Source organism: Orcinus orca, chromosome 21 (assembly GCF_937001465.1).
Source record: "Orcinus orca chromosome 21, mOrcOrc1.1, whole genome shotgun sequence".
In the NCBI taxonomy this organism is placed as follows: Eukaryota; Metazoa; Chordata; class Mammalia; order Artiodactyla; family Delphinidae; genus Orcinus; species Orcinus orca.
In genome coordinates, this window is record NC_064579.1 from 11547434 (window position 1) to 11555194 (window position 7761).

Genomic DNA, 7761 nt, shown 5'->3' on the forward strand with positions numbered 1-7761 from the left:
TTTTTTTTAACGTGTCCATAGAAACATTCAAGTCTTTACTCAGTCAAGTGAGAACTATATTAATATTTAGTCTACACTTCAGTACAATAGTAAGATAAAGTTATCATTAGAACTAACATATGATCCAGCAATCTCATTTCTGGGTATATACCCAAAAGAAGGGAGATCAGTATTTCAAAGAGATATCTGCACACCCATGTTCACTGTAACACTAATCATGATAGCCAAGATATGGAAACAACCCAAATGTCCACCAACAGAAGAATGGATAAAGAAAATATGGTATATACATACGATGGGGTATTATTCAGCCTTGAAAAAAGAAGAAAATCCCACCATTTGCAAAAACATGGATGGACCTGGAAGACATCACACTAAGTGAAATAAGTCAGTAATAGAAGGACAATACTTTTATGATTCCTGTTACATGAGGTACATAAAATAGTCAAGCTTAGAGAAGCTGAAAATTGAATGGTGGTTTTCAGCCACTGGGTAGAAGGGGAAATGGGGAGGTGTTATTCAATGGGTAGAAAGTCACAGTTATATAAGATGAATAAGCTCTAGAGATGCTCTGTACAACATAGTGCCTAAGATCAACAGTACGATATTGTGCACTTAAGAATTTGTTAAATGGGAACTTCCCTGGTGGTGCAATGGTTAAGAATCCGCCTGCCAATTCAGGGGACACAGGTTCCATCCCTGGTCAGGGAACTAGATCCCACATGCATGCTGCAACTAAGAGTTCTAATGCCACAACTCAGAGTTCGAATGCCACAACTAAGGAGTCTGTGAGCCACAACTAAGGAGCACATATACCACAACTAAGGAGCCTGCAAGCCGCAACTAAGGAGCCCACCAGCCACAACCAAGGAGGACACATGCTGCAACTAAAGGAGCTGGTGAACCCCAACTAAGGAGCCTGCCTGCCACAACTAGGACCCAGCACAACCAAAATAAATAAATTTTAAAAATTAAATTAAATTAAATTTTTTAAAAAAGAAGATAGATCTCATGCTAAGTGTTCTTTCCACCAAAAACAAATAAACAAAGGGATGCAAAGAAACTTTTGGAGTGATGGATATAAGTTTACTACCTTCATTGTGGCAGTGTTATCACAGGTGTATGCATATGTCCAAACCCATCTAATTGTATACATTAAATATACACAGTTTTTAATACAGGAATTAGACCTCAATAAAGCTGAAAAATAGTTATCAGTTCTACTATCAATTTATTTCAATGTGCGAATTGAACATTTAATTATTTTTAATAAAGATAACGTTCCAGATATTATTCAGCCATAAAAAAGAAGGAAACCCTGCCATTTGCAACATGAATAGACCTTGAGGGCATTATGCTCAGTGAAATGGCAGGCAGAGAAAGACACATACTGTATGATCTCACTTATATGTGGAATCTTTAAAAAAAGGAAAAAAACTCATAGAAAAAGAGATGAGATTGGTGGTTGCCAGAGGTGGGGTGGGAGTTTGGGTGGGGGAATTGGATGAAGGTGGTCAAAAGGTACAAGCTGCTATTTACAAGATAAATAAGTACTGGGAATGTGATGTACAATATGATGACTATAGTTAACACTGCTGTATATTTGAAAGTGGTTAAGGGAGTAAATCCCGAGAGTTCTCACCACAAGGAAAAATACACTTTTTTTCTTTCTTTTTTTTTTTGTATCTATATGAGATGATGGATGTTAATTAAACTTATTGAGGTAATCATTTCACAACATATGTACAGTCATTATGCTGTACATCTTAAACTTATATAGTGCTGTATGTCAAGTATATCTCAATAAAACTGGAAAAAAAAGATAATGTTCAGGAATTCCCTGGTGGTCCAGTGGTTAGGACTCTGCACTTCCACTGCAGGGGTTCTGGGTTCGATCCCTGGTCAGGGAACTAAGATCCTGCAAGCCACACAGTGTGGCCAAAAAAAAAAAAAAAATTCCATTGTTTAGCTCCATTTACAGAGGGATATTTTCAGTGGGATAACTAAGTTTTACATATGCTATGTGAAATTATGCCTGATATCACTCCCTGCTGACACCAACTCGCTACCCTAAACCAAGAGATACCTCATCACTAGGGCCAATTCTAATCTTTGGAAGAAGGCATTAACCCCAAAACACCGGACTTGATGTCATCACATTTACTGTTTCACACCTCTGATACTTTACCTGAATTGCAGTGCCTAGCATTCTTCTACCATGTTATGTGCTCTAATTCTTTGTCACCTTTCCAGGTCAGCGATCTTTTGGGGATTGGAGACCAGAATTCTTCTCAATTGTTGATTCCATGGTTGATGTCTCTGGCTGCCTATGTCTGATTTCCATTACCTGCAGAATTCACCTTTATTTGTTCTACAAGCCTCTTAAAGCTTTTGCTACCCTGCTTTTGGACTAATTTGAGATCAATTTTGTTGGATTTTCTAGATCTCTTAAACATTTTGTGCTGCCCATTTGAACTGGACTTCTTCCCAATCTCCCAGCAGACGTTGCTGCATCTGTTGTTGGAGGGTCTATATTACCTTGCAGGTCTAGTTCAAGGTCTGCATAAGCTTCCGCCTGGCTGTGGTCTGGATCCATACTAAGACCCTTCCAATGCTCCAAAAGACCATTATCTACATACCTCAGATAATTTCACACATGTTTATAGAAATGGAAAGAAAGTATAAAGGAAGAGTCATTTTGAAGAGAGAAGCCAGTGAGAATCAAATTACAGCAGATTGCGTGAGACTGGGAAAGACCTGCTCCGTGAATAGAGGTGATGATTAGTGTGAGTGATCTCATGAGGATGGTTAGAGATGAGTTTTTCAGAATAAATAAAATTGCATAGAGATTAAGGGATCATATTATCAATAAATAATAAATTCTACAAAGTAGAAATCTCTGAACAAAATAAAAAATAGAAGCTATCAATAAAAAGATAACTTTTATTTTATATATATATATTTATTGGAGAATAATTGCTTTACAATGTTGTGTTAGTTTCTGTTGTTCACCAAAGGGAATCAGCTGTCAGTATACATATATCCCCATATCCCCTTCCTCTTGAGTGTCCCTCCATCCTCCCCATCCCATCCCTCTAGGTCATCACAAAGCATCGAGCTGATCTCCCTGTGCTATGCAGCAGCTTCCCACTAGCCATCCATTTTACATGTGGTAGTGTGTATATGTCAGTGCTGCTCTCTCACTTCGTTCCAGCTTCTCCTTCCCGCTCTGTGTCCTCAAGTCCATTCTCTACATCTGTGTCCTTATTCCTGCCCTGCCACTGGGTTTATCTGTACCGTATTTTTAGATTCCATATATCTGCGTTAGCATACGGTATTTGTTTTTCTCTTTCTGACTTACTTCACTCTGTATGACAGACACTAGGTCCATCCACCTCATTACAAATAACTCAGTGTCGTTCCTTTTTATGGTTGAGTAATACTCCATTGTATACATGTACCACATCTTCTTTATCCATTCATCTGTCAATGGACATTTAGTTTGCTTCCATGTCCTGGCTATTGTAAATAGTGCTGCAATGAACATTGTGATACATGATTCTTTTTGAATTATGGTTTTCTCAGGGTATATGGCCAGTAGTAGGATTGCTGGGTCATATGGTAGTTCTATTTTTAGTTTTTTAAGTAACCTCCATACCATTCTCCACAGAGACTGTATCAATTTACATTCCCACCAACAGTGCAAGAGGGTTCCCTTTTCTCCACACCCTCTCCAGCATTTATTGTTTGTAGATTTTTTGATGATGGCCATTCTGACCGGTGTGAGGTGATACCTCATTGTAGTTTTGATTTGCATTTCTCTAATGATTAGTGATGTTGAGCATCATTTTATGTGTTTGTTGGCAATCTGTATGTCTTCTTTGGAGAAACATCTATTTAGGTCTTCCACCCATTTTTGGATTGGGTTGTTTGATTTTTTGATGTTGAGCTGCATGAGCTACTTGTATATTTTGGAGATTAATCCTTTGTTAGTTGCTTCATTTGCAAATATTTTCTCCCATTCTGAGGGTTGTCTTTTGGTCTTGTTTATGGTTTCCTTTGCTGTGCAAAAGCTTTTAAGTTTCATTAGGTCCCATTTGTTTATTTTTGTTTTTATTTCCATTACTCTAGGAGGTGGGTCAAAAAAGATCTTGCTGTGATTTATGTCAAAGAGTGTTCTGCCTATGTTTTCCTCTAAGAGTTTTATAGTGTCTGGCCTTACATTTAGGTCTTTAATCCATTTTGAGTTTATTTTTGTGTATGGTGTTAGGAATTGTTCTAATTTCATTCTTTTCCATGTATCTGTCCAGTTTTCCCAGCTCCACTTATTGAAGAGGCTGTCTTTTCTCCATTGTATATTCTTGTCTCCTTTGTCAAAGATAAGGTGACCATATGTGCGTGGGTTTGTCTCTGGGCTTTCTATCCTGTTCCATTGATCTATATTTCTGTTTTTGTGCCAGTACCATACTAAAAGATAACTTTTAAAAAAGAAATTGCCTGAAAATATTAAATGACACCTCTAAATAACTCTTAGGTAAAGGAGAAATTAAAACTGAAGTTACACAATAAAAGCGAAAAAAATGAACCCCTGAAATTACAGATTATTTAAAATATAGCAACAATGTCACATTACTTATCAAAACTTTTGGGACATAGCTAAAACCTTTTTCAGAGAAAAATTCAATGCTATAAATATTTATATGAATAAATAAGAAATATTGATCAATTATGAATTTATCTCAAGAAACAGAAAACAAAAGAAAGTAGAATAAAGGAATGTTCTAAGTATTACACTAAAATTAGAAACCATAAAGGAAAATATTGACAGGTTTGATTATCAAACTTATTTTTTAAATTATTTTTAAACTTCTAGAGAAAAATAGACCATCCATTAAAAACAAAATACAAGTGACAAACTGGGAAAAATACATGTAACATGGCAGAGATATAATTAATACACTCAGTATGTACAAATATTTTTCAAATCAGTCATACATTGGCTTCCCTGGTGGCGCCGTGGTTGAGAGTCCGCCTGCCGATTCAGGGGACACGGGTTCGTGCCCCGGTCCGGGAAGATCCCACATGCCGTGGAGCGGCTGGGCCCGTGAGCCATGGCCGCTGAGCCTGCGCGTCCGGAGCCTGTACTCCGCAACGGGAGCGGCCACAACAGTGAGAGGCCCGCGTACCGCAAAAAAAAAAAAAAAAAAAAAAAAAATCAACAAACACTTCAATAGAACAATAAATGGGGATCAAACTGAAAATTCACAGAAACAGAAACTAAGAAGTTTTTACAAAGATGAAAAGATATTAAATTCGCTGACAAAGAAATACAAATCAAAAGAAAAAGAAAATATTTTGAATCTATGAAGATAAGAATTTAAAGTCGAGATTTAGCCTGGAGGTTGCATGGGAATGGGGAAGTTGACACTCTTGTTTACTGTTGATAGAAGTGTAAACTGGTGCAGATTTTATTTTGGAAAGTTGATTTTGAATATATGTTTTGAAATTTAAAACTTGTATATTAACTTGTTCAAGACGGTGTCCTAAGCGAATGTGTTTATCTCTCATACCTGCCAAAATCTCACTGAGGGGATATAAAATACATAAAAGGAAGTTCTTTGCCCAATGAAGAAACTGTAAATAAGAAACCTGCTGTCCAAAATCAAGGTCTGATACACAGCTGAGCACCACTCTCCCCAGTGGTTTCTGGCAGGAACTCCAAGTTCATACTGAGTTGGAGCTGGGGAGTGCGTCATGGAATAGGATAATTAATTGTAGTTTGTAGATAGAATACCTAGTGGAGACATTTGCATCCAAGTTAGATATGATGAAAAAAAAAATCTAAATAAAAGAGAAAGACTGCCAGCGAGATCACTGGAGTCCAAGAGAGAAGTTGAGTAGAACCCAGGGGAGCTTTGCAACCCCACAGCAGACACAAAGAGCAAAGGAAGCAGAGCAAGGGCAGGGGGTGAAACACACGCTAGCACTCTGATACCACATTAGGTCTTTCTTACTGCAGCAAGTAAGGGGCTTGAGCTTAGCTGGGCTTTTCCCACCTGTGCAATCTGCACTCACTCCAAAAGGAATGCTGTCTGTCAGCACATTCCTGCCCGCTATCCTATTCGGGGGAAGAGCTATGGTGGAACAGACCTTTAGGACTGTGGAGGTACCCTGGGGTACCTGGGCCAGCTTGAATGCTGCACAACCAAGTCTGTCATTGAAAACTATGCATGAACAAGTTAGAGTCCCCAGATAGTCAAAGCAAGACAAGAGCCTGAGAAAATCTTTAAGATAAACAAAGCAGAGCAACCCATTCTAGAAGAAAGAGATATTTCGTGAATAGAAGAGACCATCTAAAAACTTCTAATTATTGTCCTCAGAGAGATTTAAAGACACAAAGAATCTGCAAAAGATACAAAATGCCATAAAAATTTTTCTAAAGGCAGTTGAGAAAGGAAAGAGTTCTTGGAGATTAAAATTTTTTATCACAAAGGCTTACTTGAGAATTATAGGAATTACTTGACATTAGAGAACGAATTCATAGTATACACTATTAATATATTAAAGGAAAAGAACTTATGTTTCTCTCAATAGATGGGAACATTTGGATAAAATTCAAAATTCCTTTCTCATTTAAAAATTTATTATTGAATTAGGAATACAAAGAGATATGGTAAAACTCTAGGTTTTGACATGAGAAAGTGTCCATGATACATTATTAAGTATGACTATAAAACTGAACATAAAGTGTGATCATGTAAATCAGGGTTTCCCAACATCAGCCATGTTGACATTTGGGGCTGGATAATTCTTTGCTGTAGAGGGCTGTCGTGTGCATTATAGGATGTTTAACACCACCTATGGCCCCAACACATCAAATGCCATTATCAATGTCACTTCTCTCCCAACCCAGCAGTGACAACCAAAAATGTCTGCAGACATTGCCAGATGTCCCCTGGAGGTCACAATCGCCTCAGATTGAGAACCACTAATATAGATGTAGGGATGAGTATGGCCCTATCTAGATCAAAGTCTTAACAATGATCTTCTCTGTGGTATGGGATTACAGATTTTGATCTCCTATGTAGTATTTCATAGCAGTCATTATTACTGTCAGCAAAAGAAATTCCAAGGAGACAAAAGGATGAGGCAAACCAATTTGTACCCGTTTCATAAGAAGTGGTTGGAAATAAAATCTGAATGTGTTATTCTGGGTTTAAGGCTAGAATCCAAACTGAGAGAAACTGGACCTGGGCAGACGGAACTGCTGTTCAGAAGAAGAACAGAAATAACTCCTGGGAAAACACACTCATGGCATTTTGCTAGGGACTTGTTCTCTGAAGAGTTTTGGTGTGAGATCTACCTCCAAGTTCTACCTTTCACTTGGAGAATTTGTCTGAGAGCACAGCTAGTGGATGCCTGCTGGGGAGCCAAACAGAGAAGGATCCATCTTGGAGTTCATGTGTCACCTTCTCCTTAGACTTAGATTTATGTCTTTTCTCTTCCTTCTTAGGTATATGGTCTGATACATTTTTCAATAACTTATGGGTTAGACTAGGGATTGGAGAATCAATCAATAAAATAAAATATTTATTGATGCCAAGTAAATGCCGAGAACCCTGGGTATCAAAAGTTATTCAACTGGGCTTCCCTGGTGGCACAGTGGTTGAGAGTCCGCCTGCCGATGCAGGGGACACAGGTTCATGTCCCGGTCCGGGAAGATCCCACATGCCACGGAACAGCTGGGCCCGTGAGCCATGG

The 7761-nt window shown here is 38.2% G+C and overlaps 1 non-coding gene across 1 annotated transcript; it reads left to right on the forward strand.

Moving 5' to 3' along the window:
• The first annotated feature begins 1837 nt into the window (after window positions 1–1837).
• TRNAG-UCC (transfer RNA glycine (anticodon UCC)) lies at window positions 1838–1910 on the forward strand. The gene has a single exon. It is a non-coding gene; the product is annotated as a tRNA-Gly (tRNA).
• The last annotated feature ends 5851 nt before the right edge of the window (window positions 1911–7761 follow it).